General features: G+C 40.9%; 1 protein-coding gene across 9 annotated transcripts in view; it reads right to left on the bottom strand.

Annotated features, from left to right (window-relative positions):
- TLN2 (talin 2) overlaps positions 1–23,749 on the bottom strand; it is a 421,164-nt gene that overhangs the window by 364,099 nt on the left and 33,316 nt on the right. The window lies entirely within an intron of this gene.

Consider the following 23,749-nt stretch of genomic DNA (forward strand, 5'->3'; position numbering starts at 1 on the left):
TTGTACCAAAAGTAGGTTGACAATGCCAAATCAACTTCCCACCCTCCCTAAGTCCCAACCCCCTCTTCCCCCCCCACCCCCATCATACGGCCACTTTATTTTGTGTTGACTGTTGGGTTGCCCAGGTTTAGCAATCGATAACCTATTTAAATTTGACTTGCAGAGAAACCACAAATAATTCCTTAGGATAAGTATATCCCGTGCAATATTTGGGATATACGTATAATTGGGATATACTTATACTAAAATTAGTCACAGTTTATCTGAGATTTAAATTCAACTGGGCAGCCTGTATTCTATCTAAAATCGTAATTCAACATTCAAAAGAACACGCTGAGGCCTGAGAACAGCTGGAAGCAAATTTCATAGGCCCCAGTTGTCAGCTCATTCCACCCAGAGGATTAGCTAAAGCAGCGGCCTGGCCTTGCTACTCTGGACAACAAGGACAGGCATCGGGCGGGGAGGACTGCTTCCAGAGAGAAAAGCCGAGTCCGTTCCTCGCTCCCTTACTCCGAGAGCTTACTTAAAACCTGCACATAGAAAAATGTGAACTGAAAAGCAAGCCAGATACAAAAGGGCAAATATTTTATAATTCCACTTATATAAGGTACATAGAGGACACAAAAACTCATAAAGACAAAGTAGGATGGTGGTTGCTGGGAGCAGGGGTGGAATGAGGAGTTAGTGTTTAATGGGTACGGAGTTCCAGTTTAATGAAAAAGTTCTGGAGATGGAGGTTGCAAAACAATGTACTGTGCTTAATGCCCCTGAACTGAACACTTAAAATCGGCTAACGTGCTGCCCTAGCTAGTTTGGCTCAGTGGCTAGAGTGTCGGCCCTCGGAACTGAAGGGTCTCAGGCTTGATTCTGGTCAAGGGCACGTACCTGGGTTGCAGGCGCAATCCCTGGCCCCTGGTCAGGACCCAACTCTGGCACAGACCATCCTTCAGAAGCAAAAGATTCCGTTATGCATAAGACTTCCACAGACCCCTTCAGGAGAAACTACAGCACCAGGCACCCCTCCACTTAGCACCCACCATCCATCTGAACCCCCTCCGCACAAGGTGGTGTATCTCTAAGGCTCCTCCTGAGAAGTTAAGTGGTTCATTTCAGGCCTTGACAACTAATGCTCTGTGACACTATTTTTCCTACTGCCAAAGAGTTTAATAACCAGCATTCAGTATTTTACATTAAACATGGTTATCATTTTTGCTACACATCAAAAGCCAATTTCCCCCTAAACCATAAAGCTTAGACACCATCAAGGGATGCAAAAAGAAAAAGAAGCCGGTTGCCCTGCAAAGTTATGCAAATATTGCCCTCTCTCCCTGAAGAAAAAAGAAACCCCCTAGACAAATAAAGGAGAAGAAATTGAAAAAGAATGCTCCATCTTAGTCATCTGCTAATAAGATAAGTTGCATTTTAACATTTTAAACTAGGTCAGTACTTGGGCTCTGGTGTTGGGGCTTTTGAAGTATTTTTTTGTTTCAGATTTGAAATAACAGACTGGTGACTCTAGAGACTCCTCCCTGAATTATTACTCCTAACAACCAAAACTTATTTCTAATATTTTGTAGCTGTTAAACAGCTTGCTGCCCTTTAAAACAACAATTAAAAAATGATTAAAAATGAGCTGTACCATGTGATAGAAACGTGTCTTTTCCTCCCATTGATTTCAAGTGCTCTAGCCCTTCATCAGAAGTAATCAACCTGTCATCTCTCTGTAATGAGTATTCCACGTGGGCTTTAGAAAATAAGCATATGACAGAGGACACTAGAGAGAAATGCAAGCACACACACCATAAAGAGACAAGGCCCCTTCCAGTCTGCTCAGTGCAAGCCCAATTCTCCCCTCCCTGGATTGCTCTAACTTGATCATGCATTTCTATAACTACATTTGCAAATGAGTGACTCAATTCAATAACTGCTACCTAATTCTATAAAGACTTGGGATGTACTTATTTGAGGGGAGCTGTATGGAATTAGGGCCTTGTAACAACTGGGAACTCTGTTATTCTTCACTGCTGTGGGCCTGGAGGCTATAGCACTCACATCTCCCAGGTCTTTCCCAGGACAACTCTGGACCCAAGGGGTTCAATAGAATCTAATGTCAGGTGAGTCTGCAGACTTCCTGGACCCAACCAGAGCCAGGCAGGTTCAGCTCCATCCAGGTGCATTACCTATACCTTGGCCTTAAGCCTTGTAGAAAATACTGATTCCTGGGTCCCTGTCACCAGGCCCCCGTTTCAGTAGCCCAGGGAAGGGTAACCCCAGGTAATTCAGTACAGCCAATCCTCCGGGCAGCCTTCCCAGCTCAGTCCTGGCCCACTGTGGGGAGAAGTAGCCAAGTTCTATTTCGGTGCCACAAGCCCCTCACAGGAGCACATTCGGAAAGAAATCAGCCTATTGTTAGGAGCAAAACCAGAAAGGCACCCAAGTGAGAAGTGGTCGGAAGTGAGTTCCCCTAATGCCCTGGGGGTATTTGGAACTTGATGTGAAAGGAGCACTTCTGAGAAGGAAGGGTGAGCCTGAGCGGCTGGGGAGAAAGTACTAGGGGTCCTTTGTACCATTCCATTCACTTGTCTTGGCAACTTAGCCACAGGCCAGTTTCCACATGTGCCCTCATGCTCTGCAGCTATGCAAACCCACCCCAGCATTCCAGACTCAGTCCAAACCCCACCACCTCCTTAAAATTTTCCCTGGCCACCCAACCTTGAAGCCAAAACTCCCCACTTTCAACTCCTAACATACTTATCATTAATACCAACTTTTCCAAATTGTATTACTTACTGCATCTAAAAAACAAACAAACAAACTCTATGGTTTCCTGGACAGTAAAGTCTGGAGACCAAAGATTATGCAGATGTGCATTCATTCAGGAGATTAAGATTCTGAGGTCTTTAATAGGTAAACTGATTAATTTTGTTGGACCAAGCTTTTTTTAAGCTCAACTGACCTAGGAACCTATTCGTCAAGGAAAACCTATTACCATCTTGCAGAACTGATGATCCACAGAAGGGTTTGGGGAATGCTGACCTATCCCATTCATCTAACAACTAATTATGTCAAGTCTTTAGTTTGCTTTTTAATTGACTTGAACAGTTACTTAATCTTCTGTCATTTAGCTCTGTGTGCATCTGCATATTATCTTAAATACAATATTTGTTTGAAGTTGGAACATGTCTTACATGTCTTTAAATTTCAAGCAGCCCCAGTCCAGCCCCAAAATAGGAGAAATACTCAAGAAATTATTATTTTTAATTTGAAAGTGTTGGATCTGATGTTATAAAGTACATATGTATCTTAGAATGCTCAATTTTAAAAACCTCAGAGATCAACTAAGCTTTCATTCATTTTTTTTTTACATAAGGAAAGTGAAACCCACAGATGTAAAATGGATTGTCCAAAGTCACAAAAAGTTAATAAAAGAACCATTTAAATAAGCCTTATCCTCTTTCAGCCTCCAGCAATTTTCCAGCAGGTAAAAGAATAGAGGTAAAGGAAAACTTTAGTGAGTTGAATGCCACAGGCAGTATGACACAATCATATCATGTACAAGGAACTGACTGAACACAAGAAGATCCAAGAAGCCCCAGAACTCACTAGACAGGAGTTAGGCACTCTTTGAAAATTCTAGAATGTCTAATAGGAGTTTAAGGCTTCAGAGACTGGGATGAAGAATATCAAGAAAAGATGGACATTTGCAGTTTGTAGAATTAAATAAGATGTGACTATTGTCTTTTGGAACATCACATTTAAATTTCAGCATTTACTTCTTAGAGAGCTACATTTACACATGTAAAGCATGATTTCATTCAAACAAATGCGGCCTTAAGTGTGTAAGCATCCGTGTCATATGCCTGGGTCTGTGTGCATGCATATGCACATACATGTGTGAATCCCTACTTACTCCCAAAGACGTCCAATAATGAAACCATGATATCTCAATCTCATTACAGGAATCACCTCATCATCCACAGAGCTTAGTGCCTTAACCAGTAATCATTAGTGAATCAGTAATGAACATGGCTCAGAATTGGTCTGACACATTAGTGAGTCAGGCCTCTGTGGTTAAGGACTATTGACTTAGCTAGTTACTAAAAGCCTTATGCTGGTCTTGGAAACAGACAAAGTAAAGAAGAATAAGAAATGATGGTCCTTACAAAGTACAAATAAATTGATTCAAAGTCTATATTATTGCATTTAATGGGATAAATTATATACTATGGAACTATTCACAAACTTGTTAATTCACAAAACCTCCAAGACAAAGGCCTTATAAAAATCAAGATTACTTAGTACAATGCTTCTTTTATGAAACTGATCTCTTACATTATGGTCAAGAACCACACCATCATTGGGGTCAAAGCCACCTGAAGATATAGGTCTACATGGGATTTGTCACCTCCATGGACACAGATAAGGTAACCAATGACCTCAGGTCAATAAAGACAAAAGCCATTTCTCAAACGTCCTTGTCTGTTCTCTCAACACCTACAATTTCTAACCTCCTCAACACTCCCCCCAGACCCCACCATTCCTCCTCCCTCTCTGGCCACACCTTTTTAGTCTCTTTTACAGGTTCACCTGCTCCACCCATTAACTGTGAAGATCCTTCCAAGGCTCACATCAGTAGGCGCTTAAGAAAGGTTTCTTGACTAGATGGTGAATTAACACTGATGGATGAACTGCTAGAAACGAGGGAATCCCACTTTACAGCCACCTACAGACTATTCCGACTCTCCAATCACAAGTGAAAATGAGCGCAGCATCTTCATACTCAATTCTCTTCTCTTCCCAATACTACTTTTTGTTTTAGGAACTTCAGTGGACTTAGATTACTTCTCTGTTGAGGTAGCTCATAATGAAAACTGCTGAATAAGAAAATAAATCCCCCTTTACAACTTTAATAAAGAGTTCATTCATAGGCCAGCATACTTTCTTTTTTGCCCAAGCTTTAACATTTCAACAAAGGATACAGAGCTTTTACCAACAAAGGTCACAGTCCGACAGAAATTGTTAATGGTGATGAAACAAACTGCAGTTTTATATTAGAAACAGTTAAGGAAGTAGGAAGGGCATGGACAGAAACCAAACACTGAAATCAAAAGAAATACCAGAGGTCATTTACTAAACTCACCTTTTAAAGAATAACTGTAACAAAGTATTAACTGTGGTAGGCTGAACAGGGGCCTCCCGAAGACATCTACCTCCTAATCCCCGAATCCTGTGACTATGTTACCTTACGTCCCTATGGCCAAAGGGACTCTGCAGACGTGATTGAAGACCACTGGGGCGGGCCCACTGTAATCACAAGGTCCTTAAAAGAAGGGTCAAGGGCAGAAAGATGTGATATCAGAAGCAGAGGATAGAGAGCAAGCTTGGTGCTATGCTGTTGGCTCTGAAGATCGAAGAATGAGCCACAACCCAAGGAATGCCGGGGGCTAGAAAAGCAAAGAAATACAATCTCTAGAGCTGCTTGAAGGAACCAGCCCTGCTGACACCTTGATTTTAGAACTTCTGACCTCCACAACTATAAAAGGATAAATCTGTGTGGCTTTAAACTACGAAGTTTGTGGTAATTTGTTATAGTAGCAAAATGTCTTATTTTGACTTCAAAGGTTGAGTACATATCTGAAATACTTATGGTCATTTTCAATAAGAAAAACGTAACTTTTCCTCTGGGAAGCAGGAAGTATCACATCCATTTTTTCAGAAGAAAAGAAGTACTTTAATAAAAATAACAATGCCACCTTGTCAGCCTGCATGTGAACGTTGTTTAAAGTCGTTTATGCCCTTCGTGTGAACAGGCATCACCTCCTGATAATGTCACCTGCTCCTTGAGTCAATTAAACGGGAAGCCAGGTCCTGCCTGTGGGCACGTTTGCAGATTCCACAGTGTGGATATTCTCACCATGGCCAATTCAAGCTACCAACATGTCACTGAACACCAAACTGAAAAGAGATGCAGTCAGATGTGCTGGTGTCAGCCAGCAGGGCAGTTAAACCCGTAATTTTCCTATTCGCAGAATAATTAATACATGCCTCATTCTGAGAAATGATAGGGTACGATGAGATTCTTTTGCAAAGAAAGTATTCTATAAAAAAAAAAATGGGGGAAAAGAGTATTATATCCCTCTACTCAGATAGTCATACATTCAAGGCTCTGACAAGTTCTGCCGTTTTTGAAAAAGCCCAATTATCATAGTTAAGCTCAGTGTTTTGTACTTGTACTCAGGGGTGGGTTCCCCTGAAGTTCATGCAAGTTAGAAAGCCTGTTTTAGGAGAAAATACAAAATTAGGAGCGGAGCGTGAAAGGTTCTAGAACATTAACTTCATAGCTTCATGGCAATCCATCCCTGCATGTAGTGTAACCCCCTTGTACTTACCAACATCTGACATGTCACTAATTCAATGAAACACACATCAGGAAATGCTGTCCTGGAGCATGAACGTGAAAAGGGCAGGAAGCTGAGAAAGTCCTGTTGAACAAGCTATCTATTATACACCAATGTGTCTCTACCCAGAACCTAGGTTTGTTTCCATGGGCCATTTTCCAAAAGATAGAAATAGCCTTGTTTTATAGACTGCTTCCTTCAGGGAAGTATTCACTATAATAGTCATTCATTCATGGCTTCAACATTAGCTGAGCAGCACCTGGGGAGGATACAAAAATGGCTGAGATTGCCTCAAGGAGCTAAACTGCCGAAGGCTAAGAGGTGTGCCCCTGTGTCACAGGCTGCCGTGCATGACAGCTCCATGCTAGAAGAGAAGTATCACTCCCAGGCAGAAGGAGGGTGGTCAATAATTCCTGCCATGGTGATCCATAGCCCAGGGCAAGATAGGGATCTGAGGGAGTGGGAAATGAGAAAATAAAGAGGCAGCTGGGCAGTTAAAACCATATTTAAGGTCACTTAAGATCTAACGCTCTCTAGAGCAGAGGACATTGTCCTCGGGCACGACACAAGCATCACTCTACTGTCCTGTAGGCTAGGGGTCTATTTCCAGAAGAAGAAGAAAAAATGCAATGCTTTGCCATTCAGGTATATTATGGATCTGCAACCAAAACCATGCTTGCCAAGTTCAAGACATATCACACCCAAGAAATGGAACCCACCCATATATGCTTAGGCTTGTGACATAGAGAGGTAAAGATATGCAAAAACTGGGGACAACTTGGTCTCTAGTTCATGTTTAAATGTAAGGTGTCCCATAAACTTAATGGTTTAGTTCAACATTAGATGCCAAAATCTAAGTTACATACTACCTCTGAAAGGTGGACAGAATCAAGTTCATGAGAGAACCAAACAGATTTAAAGGACTGGAAGGCATATGAGATAGAGGAGACAGGTATGCAGAGGCATAAAGGTGAGAATGAACCTGAGACAGACAGCACAGTGTCTGCACGTGGCGGGTTCTTTATGAACATCTTATTCAACCTCATGTTGTGTGAGTAAACACGTACATGTCCAGACTGAGGGAATGAAGAACCATCCAGGTTGCCCTGCCCATGTCACAGATCTAGGCAGTACCTGGAGTGCTGCCTTGCATGGATCAGAGCTCCTGTCCCAGCACAGGGAGTTCCTGTCCCTAGAAGAACCTTGACCCTGGTTAACCCTGAGACAGCTGCAAGAGAGAGGCACCAAACACCTTCTGGCCCCTCACTAATGGCTTCTGACTTCATCCCAAAGCAACTTTTGAAATTTCATATTCACCTAATCCAGGCCAAAATCTGTGTTCCCACAGGACAACTCGTTCCCTAAGGGAAAGAGGCCAGCACTAACTGGCCAGAGGCTTTTATAATCAGAGTCATTGACTGGCCATTTACCAGAGAGAAACACTCCCATGTGGGGTTTCCAGAGGCTGGTGGCATGCTGACCCAACCTGTATAAACTGGATAATATAGGTCAAGAGTCCTGTACCTCAGGATCAGTCTGGGTCCAGAATGAAACACAGGTTTTATCACCCATGGCAATTCCCCCGATTGGCAGAGGCTGCCTCTCATAGGATCAGTGGGAAAGTGTCATGATTCCCTAGCAATGTCTGCTGTGGGTGCAAGACAAGGTGATGTTACATGAGCCATGCATTCACTATATCTGACCTTAATTAAATTAGGTTACATATTTACATTTTGTATACAGGCACACCTCGGTGATATTACAGGTTCGGTTCCAAACCAGCACAATAAAGCAAGTATCATAATAAAGCAAATCACATGGATATTTTGATTTACCAGTGCATATTAAAGTTATGTTTATACCATACTATAGTCAATTAAGTGTGTAAAAATGTACATAATTTTAAAATACTTTAGTATTGCTAAAAAATGCTAAGCATCGTTGAGCATGTTGACCAATAGACTTATTCAAAGCATGGTTGCTACAAATCTTTAACTTAAAGATTTAAAACAAAGCACAATAAAGCTAAGTACAATAAAAGAAGGTATTCCTATATAAATGCATGTATATGCATACACATAATATGCACCACATACAATTTTTTCTGATTAACTTTAAAAAATAAAAGCTACATTACAAACAACTATGTAGATCTAAATCACAACCATACTGTTAAATCCTCCTAAACAAAAGAAAAGAAAATTGAGAGTAGGAAGCATAACTTCAATCTGCACCTAACATGTTCTATCAGAGCTGCTGGTGGGAGAATCCGACTGTTCAGCCTGGCCAGCCCGGGGCCCTCCCTCCCTAGAGGGGCAGGTCCCAGGATGAAGAGGAGTTTCGAGGGAGGCACTTTCCTCCCCCAACACTCAGAATCCCCTAAGCACCTTTCCTGGCTTAAGTGTTTTACTGGGAAACTCAGCAGGACAAAGAGGACAGATCCTGCAGACTTACCATTTACTGCTTAAGGCACTGTTTGGGGGCCTCATGGGGTCTCAATAGCCCTATGATCATCCTTATTCCAAGGCTCGGACCTAAAGAGAAAGAATAATGGCTCCAAGTAACTCCCAGCTTCCCTTCTGCCCCCCCTACACTGTAAACAACACGGGGGTGATCAACGACGTGCCAAACTGTATGGGATAAACAATAAGCACTGCAAGAGCCCCAAGGTCAGGTGACAACCAACTCCTTGATGTTTAAAAGGATGGAACATTACCCTGGCCAGTTTTGCTCAGTGGATAGAGCATCGGCCTGGGGACTGAAGGGTCCTGTGTTCGATTCCAGTCAAGGGCACATGCCTGGGTTGTAGCTTGATCCTCAGTAGGAGGTGTGCAGGAGGCAGCCAATCAATGATTATCTCTTATCATTGATGTTTCTATCCCTCTCTCCCTCTCTCTTCCTCTCTGAAATCAATAAAAATATTTTTTTTAAAAAAAGAATGGAACATGTGCCCAGCCAGAGTGCTCAGTGGTTGAGTGTCTACCTATGAACCAGGAGGTCATGATTTGATTCTCAGTCAAGGCACATGCCCAGGTTGTGAGTTCTGTACCCAGCGGGGTGTGGGGGGGGGGGGGGGAGGGGGGTTGTGTGCAGCAGCCAGATCTCTCTCTCCCTCTCCCTTCCTCTCTGAAATATATTTAAAATAAAATAAAAGGATGAAACATGTGTAGAGCAAAAGTCTAGCACATAAAGATGTGCTTCCTTCCATCTACAGAGGGAAATAAAGCTGAAGATGACCTGTGTGTAAGTGTAAAGCAAAGTCTGTCTTTAACTCATAACGAGACACATTTCCACACAGTAAAGTAGAATAACCTTTGTTTAAATATCATTCTAAATGCACAAAAGGCTAGGTGATGGTTTGGCTGCTCCCCAGGCCCTCTGTTTTCCATGAAATGACCAATACTCGATTATGTCATTTTGTTGACTATTTCTAGAGCAGCAAACAATGGCTTCCCGCCAGATAGCCTGGAAGTTTGATTTTCTGATGAAAGCTGCCTTGTAATGGCTCCCAATGCTTTTTGGCTCTGAGCTCATCCCACTACACATCCTCTCTAATGCCTGCCTTCCCCATGAGCTGTGGGAGGCCCAGGCAGCTCCCACCAGCGGGTGGGTGGGAAAGGGGATGGACTACAGGTGCCCAGTGCTCCGCCTACACCCTGAAACCAGTACATCAATTAGTTGCACTGCCAGTTATAGCATAAATGATTCATAGCTGTGTTAATCAATAATTTTTGCAGACGCTGCTATTAACTCTGATCATTTCCAGGGGAAAATATAGCTCCGGATAGAGAGGTCACTGCGCCAAGTTGGTGGACACAAACACATAAATCCTGGCACTTTCTGAAAATATGTAGTTATACCAAGTAAAAAAGATGAACCTGACCTAAAACACAGGCATTAGTATCCTTAGGCAGGGACTAGGGTTAAAAGTTCACGTCAGTAAGGAGATGGCTCTATGTGCCCCCAAGGCAACAGAGACCCTTGCCCAAATATACCTGTGCCAGACACCTAGGCGCAGGGTGAAAGAGCACCTTTCTTTATAACTAATGTTCCAGGCCACAAATGGCAAATAGGCAGCACCATGGCAGTCATCCCATTTTCTGTGCTGTGGCAGATATGATTAACCCATCACCACACTCTTAACCAGAGAGGCTGATCTGGCCTCATGAGTTGTCTCAACGCTATCCTCTCAGAAGCAACTCTAACCACCAGGAGGTAAACTGAAGAGGAAACCCATTGCGTGTCTGCTTAACTCCTCATGCTGCTGTTGAGAAATGTACTCATCAGAAAGAATTCCTAGATCTCACAGGCTGTACACAGCATGGAAGATGTTCTCCCTCTTTTTTTTTAAATATATGTTTATTGATTCAGAGAGGTAGGAACATCAATGATGAGAAAGAATCATAGATCAGCTGCCTCCTGCACGCCCCCCAATGGAGACCAAGCCCGCAACCCGGGTATGTGCCCTTGACCAAAATGGAACCTGGGACCCTTCAGTCCCGAGGCCGATGCTCTATCCACTGAGCCAAACCAGCTAGGGCTAGATGTTCTCTTAAGAAGTCTCAGTATTTTTCCTAAAGTAGTTTATAATCAATAAGAGATTAAACAGAACCATGCAAACAACAAAAAGCCAAAGTGATAAAATTCCACTGAGCCAACGTGTTGGGAATTCTATTGAGATGTTAGAGGATGTACATAAAAGAAGTCCTAGAATCAAAGAATCACGGAACAAATGACCAAACCTGGCACATAGCCCAGGAGACCCTGCCCAAACACCTACTCCTCTGAGCCCCTTGATCCTCCTGTCAGGCTTGTTCCAGCTACAGTGGCCTTTTGCTGGTTTCTCAGACACAACACACCACTTCCTACCCCAAAGCCCTTTCCCAGGCAGCTTCCTTGACATGGAAGATCTCTGGTCCCTCTCCACTGACACCCTGCCATCTACTCCCTAAAGTCTTGATAACTCCCACTCAGGCTGTAGGTTTCCATTCAGATGCATTCTCTCAAGAAAGCCTTCCCTGATCACCCTCATGACCTCCCCCACCCCAAATTAGGGTAGGACTCCCGGTTCTCTGTCATAGCCTTCACCCCATTTTCAATGACTTTTGGAGTGAATCCCATAGACTGCTATGCTTTCAATGAGCTCTGTGAGGACAGGGCAGATGCCCCTGTGTTCACCACTGCACCCCCAATCCATGGCACAGTGCCTAGAAACTGTAGAGAACACTGAATCAACAAGTTGATAATTCAGTGGGTGAATAAACAAATGACAAGGCAGACAACTTAATTAGAACAGAAGGTCAAACAGGAGTTTAGTATATTTGTGATATACAGAGTGATGGGAAGTCAGGAAACAGATGTGTCTGTGACATAAGTTTGAAACAATTAGGCACAAACAACATCCTAATGGGCCCTGGCCGGGTAGCTCAGTTGGATAGAGCATCAACCCAATGCACCAGGGTTGTGGGTTCAATCCCTGGTCAAGGCACATACAAAAATCAACTGATGAATGCGTAAATAAATGGAACAACAAACTGATATTCCACCCCTCCCCCCTCTCTCACAAAAAAATCAACTAATAAGTAAAATAAAAACAGTATCGTAGAACATGACACAAAATCCAAGTCATACAAGAAAAGTAAAAGTAATAAATTTGACTACATATAAAAATTAAGTTTGGGGCAAGGAAAAAGCTAACAAGCAAAGTCAAATGGGGGAAAGCATTTGCAGTATGTAACAATGCTAACTTTCATAATATATAAAAGTAAATACAAATCAATATAAAAAGTCCAACAAAATGGGTAGAGGACACAAAGACAATTAACAAAAATGCAAATGACTTAGTATACGAAAATATGCTCAAACTCATACACAATAAAATAAGTGACATGAGATATCATTTTTATCTAGAGGATCAGCAGATTATCAAAACATTAAATAGAGAGAAACAGATACTCTCATACAATGTTGTTTAGACAATTAAAATGCATACAACGGGGGGATGGGGGGATAAGGACACATATTTAATACCTTAATCAATAAATAAAATTAATTAATTAAAAATAAATAAATAATTCATAAAAAATAAAATAAAATGTATATAACTTCTTTGAAGAACAGTTTGGCAAATATCAAAATAAAAATGAACATACTCTCCAACTCAGCCATTTCAATTCTAGAAATTTATCCCAAGATGTACTCATGCTTGTTTACAAATGTATGTGTTTGCATCAAAAGCATTGTGTAAAATAGCAAAAGACTAGAAATGCCATGTATTCAATCAATAGAAAGCCAGTCAAGAGAGCCAATGAACTATCATACTGCCACTTAAAAAGAATGAGGCTAAAAAAAAGCAATAGAATATACATCCTTCTCAAGTGCACATGGAACATTCTCAAATACAGACCACATGTTAGGACACAAAATAAGTCAACAAATTCAATAAGACCGAAATCACACCAAGCGTCTTCTCAAAACACAATGGCATAAAACTAGAAATCAACTACAATTTTTAAAAAAACCTCAAAAACACTCAAACACATGGAGGCTAAATAGCATGTTATTAAACAAAGAAAGGATTACCAAGGAAATCAAAAATTACTTGGAATTAAATAAAAATGAACACACAGTGACCCAAAATCTCTGGGACACCATGAAAACAGAGAGGGAAGTTCATAGCATTAACAGACCTTCTTTTTCTCAAGAAGCAAGAAAAATCTCAAATAAACAATTTAACACCTAAAAGAACTAGAAAGAAAACAAGAAAAGTCCCAAGTAAGCAGAAGGAGGGAAATAATAAAGATCAGAGTGGAAATAAATGACAAAGTCTAAAAATAAAATATGAAAGATCAATGAAACCAAAAGCTAGTTCTTTGAAAAGGTAAGCAAGAATGATGAGCCTTCAGCCAGACTCACCAAGAAACAAAATGAAATCAGAAATGAAAGAGGTGAAGTAACAACTGACATCACAGAAATACAAAGGATTGTAAGAAAATACTATGAACAACTATATGCCAACAAATTAGACAACCTGTGCAAAATAGACAAATTCCTACATACAACCTTCCAAAATTGAATCAGGAAGAATCAGAAAACCTGAATAGACTGATAACAACTAATGAAATTGAAGCAGTAATCAAAAAAAACCCCAGCAAACAAAAGTCCTGGACCAGATGGCTTCATAGGCGAATTTTACCAAACATTCAAGAAGAATTAACACCTGTCATTCTCTAACTATTCCAAAAAATTTAAGAGGAGGGATGACTTCCGAACTCTTTTTAGGAGGCCAACATTATCCTAATCCCCAAACCAGATAAAGACAGTACAAAGAAATAAAAGTATGGCTCAATATTCCTGATGAAAATAGATGCTAAAATCCTCAACAAAATACTAGCAAGCTGGATCCAGTAATACATTTAAAATATTATAGTGGGATTTATTCCAGGAATGCAAGGCTGGTACAATATCTGCAAATCAATAAATGTGATACATCACTGGAATAAAATGAAAGGTTAAAATCATATGATCATATCAATAGATGCAGAAAAAGCATTCGATAAAATCCAGCACCCATTTATAATTAAAAAAAACAAAACACTCACAGCAAAGTGGGATAGAGGAATCATACCTCAATATAATAAAGTCCATATATGAAAAACCTACAGCCAATATCATACTCAATGGGCAAACACTAAAAGCATTTCTCTTAAGATCAGGAACAAGACAGGAATTTCCCCTTTCACCATTCTTACTTAAAATAATACTAGAAATCCTAGCCATAGTGATCAGATAAGAAGAAATAAAAGGCATCTAAATTGGAAAGAAGGAAGTAAAACCCATTATTTGCAAATGACATGATATTGTACATAGAAAAACCCTAAACACTCCACGAAAAAAACTACCAAATCTAATAAATGAAATCATCAAAGTAGCAGGATACAAAATTAATATCCAGGAATCAGTGGCATTTTTATACACCAATAACAAACTCTCAGAAAGAGAAACCAATCCCATTTACTACTGCAACAAAAACAAAATAAGGTACTAGGAATAAACTGAGCCAAGGATGTAAAAGGCCTGTACTCGGAAAACTATAGGACACTGAAGGAAGGTAGAGAAGAAGCTGCAACAAGTGGAAGCATATACCGTGTTCATGGATTGGAAGAATTAACATCATTAAAATGTCCATACTACCCAAAGCAATCTACAGATTCAATGCAATCCCCATTAAATACCATTGGCATATTTCACAGATCTAGAACAAATATTCCAAAACTTTATATGGAGCCAAAAAAGACACCAAATAGCCTCAGCAATCTTGAGAAAGGAGAACAAAGTTGGAGGGATCACAATATCGCATATCAAATTATACTAAAAAGTCACTGTAATCAAAACAGCCTTGTACTGGCATAAGAACCAACAAATAGATCAGTGGAACAGAACAAAGAGCCCAGAAATCAACCCATGTCTTTATAGTCAATTAATATATGAAAAAGGAGGCAAGAGCAGAAATACAAAGGATTCTAAGAAAATACTAGGCACTACTATCTAGTGATCCCACTTCTGGATATATACCCTAAGAACCCTGAAATACCAATCAGGAGGAATACATGCACCCCTATGTTCATAGCAGCATCATTTACAATAGCCAAGATCTGGAAACACCCAAAGTGCCCATCAGTAGATGAATGGATAAAAAAGCTATGGCGCACTTACACAATGAAATACTATGCGGCTTTAAAAATGAAGTAACTCTTACTTTTGCAATAGCATGAATGGGCCTTTAGATTATAATGCAGGTGAAATAAGCAAGTCAGAGAAAGACAAATACCATATGATCTCACTAATATGTGGAATCTAATGAACAAAATAAGCTGACAAACAAAATAGAACTAGAGGTATGGATACATGGAATAGCCTGATAAATATCCGAGAGGAGGAAGGTAGGGAGGACTGGAGTAAGGAAGGTGAAGAGATTAGCTAAAGAACATATATGCATCGCCCATGGACACAGACAACAGTGTGGTGAGCACCAAGGTGGAGGGAAGGGGCTGGTGGAGGTTGGCAAAGGGGGGTGGGGGGTGGGAATGGGGAATTATCTGCAACAGTGTCAACAATATAAAAATTAAATTTTAAAAAGGATAAGAACCACTTCAAATATATATGTATATATACATACATATATATGAATGTATATTGATAAGTAAATATAGATGCTTTTTAGTAAGTACTTTTACTTAAAATATATGGTTATTCTTTTTTCTTTTAAAAATACTTTTTTATTTATTTCAGAGAGGAAGGGAGAGGAAGAGAGAGAGAATCATTGATCAGCTGCCTTCTGCACGCCCCACGCTGGAGATCAGGCCTACAACCCAGGCATGTGACCTGACCAGGAATCGAACCTTGACCTCCTGGTTCACAGGCTGACAACCACTGAGCCATACCAGTTGGACTGTAGTTATTCTTTAATTAAATAACTTTAAGAGCTCAAATTTGAATATTAATATTTTTTTAAATATTGTTTTTTATTTTTAAAAAATTAAAAATCAGAATAAACAACCTATTCTATGAGTAGACCCAGAGTAAGCAGGTTATTTCAGCCTATAGTCAAGAGGACTTAAATATAACTTTCAAATACCTGAAATTTGCTAACAGTAAGACTAGAAATAGAGGCCACACCCCAGAGATCTGCATGGGTGACAGTGTTGGGAATTTGTCCTCTGGTTCTCAGCAGGCCCTATAAAGTTTAAAAACTTTGAGGGAATTGGTCCTCCTGGAGCAGAGGAGACCATCAGTCTAGAGCAGCTGTGGGCAAACTACGGCCAGTGGGCCGTTTGAAATGAATAAAACTAAAAAAAAAAAAAAAAAAAAGACCGTACCCTTTTATGTAATGATGTTTACTTTGAATTTATATTAGTTCACACAAACACTCCATCCATGCTTTTGTTCCGGCCCTCCGGTCCAGTTTAAGAACCCATTGTGGCCCTCGAGTCAAAAAGTTTTCCCACCCCTGGGAGAGTTCCCACAACCTTGGAGTTGATGTACTAAAGACGTAAGGAGGAGTTACAAAGCCAAAAGCCTCTGGCTTCTGTAATAGGTTATCCCCTGAATTGCTGGGCCAAGAGCTACAGGTGACAGGCTTCGAATGAACTGCCCAGGCCAGAGCCTTGTCAGGGCTGCAGGCTCTCTCACGGGCCACTGCTTAACCTTGAAGTTGACCACAGTAGAACCAGGTGCAGACACAGTTCTTTGCCCCAGGAGTACACCTCTCCCCACGTCTGCCCCTCCTCGACTTGGGGCCGGTTCCCAATGCCTCTTTCAACATACCTATCTGAAAATAGAAACCAAGTGACATAAGCTGTGGGCTATTTCAGAAATTATGTCAAACACATTTGGACACGAACTCCCAAATGCCTGCCTGGCAAGGGCTTCTCCTTGGCACTAGAAAATAGACACAGACACTTCCCTCTCCCCTGCCAGTTGTATGAGGGATTTCTGGAGTCAGCACGTTTCCCAAGCAGCACAAGAATTCCGTAAATACACGTTCTAGCGAACAAACCAAATGAACTTCGATTAGTCGTGGCCAAGAAAGAGTTTCAAATACAGGTATTTAAATGAGCTAAACAATTTCTAGTTAGGTGCCAGCAACATAGAAGCTCAAAATTTCTTGGCCACTAAGAATCGAAACCTCAAAACATTTAAAAGTAAAGCACAGAACACACATTAGCATGACTCTGCATGTTTCCAAAGTGCTCACACATGTTCTCTCATATGTATATGGTCCCTTATGTACTTCCAGCCCAACATGGGGGTGGCTGAAGCATGGTACATGGTACACAGGTGCCCGATAAGTGGTGGATAAGTAAGTAAACAACCTGTCTTTCCAAAGTGCAAGTTTTACAGAAATGAGACAAAAAAGCATAAACATCTCCCAGCCTGTGTTCACACAGGTTGGTTAAATTATGAAATTCACTCACGGATTCACAGAGCAGACCCTAGCTTTCCACAGCTCAGAAACATTGCTTTGGAGACTCTTAGAAGCTTCTAACTCGGTGTGACAGTGGAGAAAATAAATAGCACTGTTGTTTTCTCTTCCATTTGAGAATCATTTTTGCATAGTGTTGATTGTACTTCTTTTCCACAGAGTCTCTTATAAAAAATCTAATAAAGACACTCTTAACATTTTTGTAAGTTTTATTAGCCACACACAGACACTGAACATAGCCTGGCTGCCACAACAGCGGGATAAGGCCTGCTAAGATTCTGACTCACAAGTGAATTTGTTACTTACATATCTGAAGCTAAAAAAGCAGTGTACCCCTTCCTGAGGTTGCTCCCCGGGTGTCCTGCTGACCCACAGCAAGGGGCAGGCCTAAGGCCTGGCTACGTTCACCTTCTGTGCACTCCTATCCTTGACATTTTGTTCAGTAGAGATCAAATCCCGAACACATTAACACCAAAGCTGGCAAGAGGCATAAAACTGGATATGCTCAAGTTTCAGCTCTTCCATTTCTAGAAATTTCTCACTTACTGCCATTTACTTAAGGACCAACTACTGCAATTTCCCCTTTCTCCCCTCAGAACATTTTTCCAAACAGAGAAAGCTACAGGAATCCGTATTTGCTGAGCTCTTATGATCGCTTCAGCATCCAAACTTAAACCAAACTCAAACAAGACACTTGTCAATGTTTGGTTTCAAAATTCCTGAATCTGAGGCTCCATGTGGGTCTGTGGGCACAAACCTGGAGGAACCAAACAAACAGTGCAGCCTCAGTTGTAGTTACTGAACCTCGGAGGGTATCCTGGAGACATGGACTATTTCAATTGCCTAATTATGTAATTATCTAGCTTCATGTTTAATATGTCGTCAGTGTGTAGTCAAATTATAGCCACAATTACTCACATGAGAGTGTTGGTATTACCCCTAGGGCTGGGCTGCTCTGATTTCAGACTCAAAAACATCATGCTATTGAACTAGGTCTTTTTTAAATGTTCACTTTTAATGTATATACACACACACACACACACACACACACACACACACCCTTCCTCCAAGGGAGAACGCTGCACGCATACTGCCTCATGTACCCCCAAGCTGTGACCAAGGTTGGGGAGACTCTGGGTAGGCACAGTCCTCTGCTCACACACACAGGGCCCTGCAGAGAGCGGTCTACCTGCTGAAGGAGTTGTTTCCCCTCAAGCTTCGTCTGTAGGCCTGGAGCTCCATAGGCAGCTCAAGGTCATTATTTCTCAAGAATCCAGATTGAGGTATCCAAATCTCCTCCCTTGTCTTGGTAACCCAAATTACCACCATCATCTTGAGAACAGTTTAAAAAACAAAAAAACTTTTCTCCTTCTTTACCACTTTTCCCATCTCCTCCAGAAAGCCTTTGAGGCTTCCAGGCCAAAGTGATCTATCTCCCCAATGGCTAAAACCAATAACTTAGTACCTGTCCCAAGCCATTTACTCTGAATTATTCATGTTCCTACATTACCTTGAAACTGTTCGCTCTATCTAACGATCTCTTTGCTTTATTCTGAGTACTGAACCATGTTTTAGTCTTTGTTCATTCATGGTCCACATGGGTTTAAATACAATGTGAGGAACGAGTAGATGATCAATAAATACTTATTAGTCCAGCTGATGGAGTCTCAAATAGTGGGGATGGGTTCTCTCCACTACACACATGAACTCTTGCAGAAGCACAGCCATGGTGTCAAAGCTGTGAATGCAAATCATTAACTCAAACAAGTTCTAAACTTCCCAAAAGATTGCTACCACCAAGTAATAAAGATTAAGTGCCATTTCGAAGACCAAGGCCTGGGGAAGAAGATAAAAGCTCAAGTCCTTACATGGGCTCACAGTCTCCAGGCAGGTGGAGCTCCAACAGGAAATAGCCATTGTAGAGTCTGTTTTGCTAGCTATTTTTTCTGTTTTAAGTTGAACCATGGATAATACAATAAAACAGATACAGTATTTTCAAACTCACACCAATTGGCTTTCCACTTAAAGAAACAAAGTAGTTGTTTAACTTTCCAGACAATGGAAAGTTTTCCTAAGTAAATAAAACTAATGGAATTCTCCCCTTTTGAAACACCACCAATATACATTATTGGTTATGCTTAGAAGTCTAATAAAAGTGTTCAGAATGGGTGGACAGTCACAAAGACCTAATTTTTAAGAACTTGTACACTTCTACGTATTCCAAAAAGCTCATACACAACTAGAATAAATTAGTTTTTTAGAATATCACTAGAGTAACCATAAAATTAAAACCTATTTTCTTATCAGTTGGTACCAGATTTCAGGAAATCTCTGCATTTCTACTAATTATGTAAAAACCCTAACCAGTGATCTTAAGTAATTTAACTTCTAGGATGAAATAAGATACTTCTGGGGAAAACATCAGACTTATTGGCCTGGATCATCCTTGCCAAGAAAGTTGAACAGATGCAAATACTCCCACATTTAGTTATGTTTGCTTCTAGGGTGTTTCTGGTATTGCTGTTGTTGGTGTGCCAGTGTTTTAGGAATTCACAATTTCCACGCTGCTTTCTTTCTCCAGTTTTTCTGAAAATCGCTAGTAATTAAATACACTGATCAGACTGAAGTTCCCCCACTGAACTATGAACCTGGCATAGCCAAAAAATTAAAAGGTAACTAAACCCTGGACAGTCCAGATAGGTCTAGAGCAGGATGGGGGTGGGGCACATCTGTAACGAAGCCAGGCTTGCCAGAAACCACAATGCAAGTCTGGAGCATTACACATGTGCTGCTTGTCAATTTAAGACGTCAGCTATACAGCACCTAAAGGGAGGGGGTCCAGACATTTTCACAAGCATTTAGTGAGTTCATCCTCCTGGCTTCCCAGCAGAGTCAGGTCAGATATCCCAGGGGAGACAGACCATCACGCCCACAGACCCCTCCCCTCCCCTCCGTTTGCTGCTACCAGGCATCTTCAACCTCCTAAAACAGTGCCATCACAGACAGCCATGCGTAGGGTAGCCTGGCCACCTGTCAACACGGCAAGCTGCTCCAGGCCAGTGTTCAGACAGACTCTCCCCTGGCAAGCTTTTAAGAAAAGGATTGAGTGAATGTGTTGATAAAGAAAATGTGGTATATATATACCAAATGGAATATTATTCAGCCATGAAAGAAGGAACTCTTGCTATCTGTGACAACATGAATGGACCTTGAGGGCATTAGGCTAAGTGAAATAAGTCAGAAAGACAAAAACAGTAAATCCTCGATTTTGCAGACCTCGACTTAACAGACAAAATTTCCAGTCCATATGTCATATGTGGAAATTTACACCCTGTTCATTTTAAAATGCTTTTAACCAAGATTTACTTATAATTAAATTTACAGGGTTTTTTGTTATGATTCACTGTTATTTTTAACAAATCTTAGCCAATAGGCCCTATGTTGGAAAAAACACTGTAGTAATTTTGCCAACATAAATATTACATATCTACCACTATAGCCTACATATTTCAATGAGTCACCGCTCATAAACAATGTTCAGCACATGATTAGCACGTGATCACACCACATTGCTCATGGTAATTGGTTATGTTGATGTGTGGCGTAACTTTCTGCAGCAGTTTTAACTCATGCCAGCAGATGTTCCCACGTGCACTAAATCACGCCCCAGCTGTGTGCATTTGTTTACTCTCAGTGACTGATGAATGCATGCAGTTACCAGACCTATTCAGTATAAATTAAAAATTGCAGTAATACATATAGAAAACTTTTCTGTGAAATTAAACTTTTCATACATACTTAATTTTAATTACACAAACATGTCTACATCAGTAAAGACAGGTAAACTAATTTGTCAATTTTTAACATATGCATTCGGAAACCTACTTTATTATATAACAGACTTTTGGCTTTAATGGAAATCCCTTGTCCGAATTACTCTGTTAGTCGAACTTTTATTGTACCATGTGATCTCACTTATATGTGGAATCTAACACAGAGAGAAAACACATAGATACAGAGAACAGACTGGAGGTTGCCAGAGGTAGGGGTTTGGAGTGAGCAAAAGGGGTGAAGGTAGTCAAAAGGTACAAACTTCCGGTTATAAAATAAGTCTGGGGATGTAGTACACAGCGTGGTGATTATAGTAAATCCTGAATTATATAGCTGAAAGTTGCTAAGACAGATCTTAAAAGCTCTCACAAGAAAAAAATTGTAACTATGTGTGGTGATAGAGGTTAACTAGACTTGTGGTGGTGATCATTTGACAATATATACAAATAGCAAATCATTATGTTGTGCACCTGAAACTAATGTTATATATAATTATCTCAAAAAAGGAATGAGTATACGTTATTTAGAAATAAATTCAAAAATCATGTTGGGGAGAGTCGTAATAAAGAGGTTAAAAAAGGTAACATTTTTAAAAATAAAAATAGAGTCCCAGTTCACACACACTCCAAGAAGCTCTGACTCAGTGAGTCCAGGTAGGTTTCAGAAGTCTGTATATTTTTTAAGATGTTTTTTATTGATTTTTTAGAGAGAGAAGAAGAGAGAGAGGGAAATGAAACATCGATGAGAGAGAAACAGCATCGATCAGCTGCTTCCTGCACGTTCCCTACAGGAGATCAAGCCCAAAACTGGGGCATGTGCCCCGACCAGGAATCGAACCGGTGACCTCCTGGTTCATAGGTCCACGCTCAACCACTGAGCTAAACAGGTCAGACCAGAAGCCTGTATTTTTTTAATTAATTTGTTTTGAATTATAATTGACAGAGTATTATATTAGTTTCAGATATATAACATAATGATTCAACATTTATATTTCTATACCTTACCAAGTGATCACCACTGTAAGTCTAGTAACCATCTGTCACCGTACATACTAATTACAATGTTATTGACTATTCCTTGTGCTGTACATTACATCTCATGATTTATTTTATAACTGGTAGTTTCTATTATGAAATCCCCTTACTCTTCCCCACCTCTACCCCCCAGCCCCTCACCTCTGGCAACCATCAATTCAGAAGCCTGTATTTTCAAAGTTCCCCCAGGTGATTCTGAGAGACCAGCCAGGATCAGGAATCAGTGCATACTAAATTCATATTAGTGATAACTCCAAGGACAGGTCATAACCTTATCTGCAGGAACAGGAAGTAGTGGCATTCTCAGAATTCCCATTCACAGGATACATGATACTCGGCACATACATCAATCTACACCCACCTTTCCCAGAGGCATCTGCTGGGTGCCTTTTAGAAAAAAAAAAAGCACAAATACTTTTTAAAGAGAGCTTTTCCCTCTTCTCAGAAGCATTTCCCATGTTCGGCAATGGGAAAGAATCTAAAGAGATTCTCCTGTGAATGTGGAAAGCCAGGCCTACTCAGCCCATTCTGGGCATAGTGGGGCAAGGGTTGGAATTGCCCTTGAAATGGCCAGGGGACAAGGCAGGTGGGCTTCCCATGCTTTCTTCCTTGAACCAAGTTTACAATCCTGCTCCTACTATTGTTCTTAATATAAGTTCTAAAGACTCACAAACATTGCATCTACAGTCAACACACAGAGACCAAAGAAAGAAGGAAGTGAAGAGAAATAAACGTTTCTGGTTGTAAACCTTTCTGCTTCCATTAACCCAACTCTAGTTGCAAGTCAGTTGTGAGTAGAGTTAAAGCCACCACGGCCAGATGTGACTCCCTCTCCCCCACCTTCCGTTACTCTTCCGAGTAACTCCCAAAATTCTCTAAGAATGTCAGTCTACCTAAGAAAGGTAACACTGTGAATTATTAAACATTATTTGTTGTGGGGAGCCAGCACGGCCATGGCATACTCATGCCAGCTCAGCCTGGTTCAGTGACCCTGAGTGTGGGCAATGAAATGCTTAGAAAAGACAGACAAGAGAATGAAAGCTGGGTCTCGGTGGGACGCTGCTCCCTGATGAGGAGACAGCGCCGACACCCTATAGCAGATGCCACGAGGCAAAGTAAGGGCATGATCAAGATGTTTACAGCATTCTCATGGGGTTCAATCCTACTCAACTACATGCACCTGAACTCTATCACTCAAGCACATGGGGCCACGTGTTCGGATCATAGGTTCGCGCTTACAACTACAGCTGTTGGCTATAATTGTGCTGGGAGGGCTCTGCCCTCCAGCTGGGACTTGCACGTGGCAATGAGAGGACCGTGCCCTCTCCTCAGTCCAAGGCTTGAAACTGTCCAAAACACTGTAGCCGTGCCCCACAATTTGTTTAACAAATAAGAGATTCTCCCATCCTTTCTTGGGAACAGGCTGTGAAATGAGTCTAGGGAAACCAGAATCATTCAGAATGGGCCTGGGAGAATGGGGAGGGGAGATGGTGGTGAATGTT

The sequence above is a fragment of the Myotis daubentonii genome, chromosome 1 (genome assembly GCF_963259705.1).
Source record: "Myotis daubentonii chromosome 1, mMyoDau2.1, whole genome shotgun sequence".
NCBI lineage: Eukaryota > Metazoa > Chordata > Mammalia > Chiroptera > Vespertilionidae > Myotis > Myotis daubentonii.